The 1171-nt window shown below is 66.0% G+C and overlaps 2 long non-coding RNA genes across 3 annotated transcripts in view; both read left to right on the top strand.

Moving 5' to 3' along the window:
- The window catches only part of LOC102259023, a 22939-nt gene that overhangs the window by 10574 nt on the left and 11194 nt on the right, over positions 1-1171 (top strand). The window lies entirely within an intron of this gene.
- LOC102259222 overlaps positions 1-1171 on the top strand; it is a 3436-nt gene continuing 2265 nt past the window's right edge. The window contains exon 1 of one of the 2 annotated variants that reach the window (XR_001363091.1): positions 1-61. This is a non-coding gene — a long non-coding RNA (uncharacterized LOC102259222). The remainder of the gene's footprint in view (positions 62-1171) is intronic. The other variant, XR_001363090.1, reaches the window with a different exon arrangement.

Here is a 1171-nt window from a genome sequence, read left to right as displayed (position 1 = left end):
CCCGGAGCGCGCAGGACCCCGGGTCACGCCGCCTCATCTCAGACTCGCGTGGGGACCCAAGGTAAGGGTCCCGGCCTGTTGTGGGGGAGGAGGCGAGGACGGAAGCTTTCCTTCGCTCCCGGGGCTGTTCCCCTTTAGAGTTGGATGGCGCCGACCGGGAAGGGCGCGATTGATCGATGAGGCTGCCTTTGGTGAAAACTTTTTCACTCTGCGCAGGAGAGAGACAGCTACAGGCGGAGCACCCTCTCTTCTGATTGATCCCCGGGGTAGCCCTCTCGGTGGTCCCGGAAGGGGGTCAGGGCTGGACACGGGATGACCCCCACCTGCAAGCCCACCTTCTCCCACGCTTGTCTTCAGGGGGGTCCCCGAGGCTCTAGCCGCTCAATCCCACCCCTGCCTCGACCTCCTCGTGCTCCAGACAGCCCTCCAGGGCCGAGGGCACAGGGCCTGGCCCGAGTGGACAAAGCAGCCCTCAGTTCAGGGAGCGCGTGTCTGGCCTGGGCTGCTGCTCCGTGTCCTGGGCAGGGAGGTGAGAAGGACTGCGGACCCTGGGCTCCTGGGCGCTGCCCTCACCCGGGGGGAGGGAGAGGAGACACTCGGTGGCTGCAGTGCTGAGTTACTGGTCCCCAGCTCGGGACAGCCGTGGAGCACCCACTCATCCATGGAGCACCCCACCCCGCCCCCAGCCTCACTAGTTCCTGGTCATTTTCCAAAAAGTCCAGGTCAGCACCAGCTCTCAAGGCCTCAGAGCCTGAAGCCAAGGGTCAGACGCACCGCCCCTCCCGGCTCCGCCCAGCACACCTCCTGACCTAGCCTGGAGGGCCCTGACCCCAAAACCAGGCCTCTGCAGCTTGCTGGGACCCTGAACAGGGCCTCCAGGCCTCAGCACCCAGCTTGGGGGTGAAGGCTTGGAGAGGAAGGCCCTCCCCGGCCCTGCCCCTGGCTCCTCCTTTCTCCTCAAGCAGAGAGGGCCCTGGGCTTGGACCCCTGCCTTAGCTTTGTGGGGGACTCAGGAGCTCCCCCAGGGAAGCAGAAAGTGATGGTGATCTGGGGACTCTCCTAACCCCACCCGGAACCCCGCGGGGCGTGGGCCAGCTTGCTCACATCGGCTGCAGTGGGAGCCTGAGACAACTGCAGGTGCTCTGCCTGAGGGGAGGGCACCGTGGGCAGA

Source organism: Myotis brandtii, unplaced genomic scaffold (assembly GCF_000412655.1).
Source record: "Myotis brandtii unplaced genomic scaffold, ASM41265v1 scaffold334, whole genome shotgun sequence".
NCBI classification, from domain to species: Eukaryota; Metazoa; Chordata; class Mammalia; order Chiroptera; family Vespertilionidae; genus Myotis; species Myotis brandtii.
Note: the sequence above shows the minus strand (reverse complement) of the source record. Positions and strands in the feature narration are given on the sequence as shown.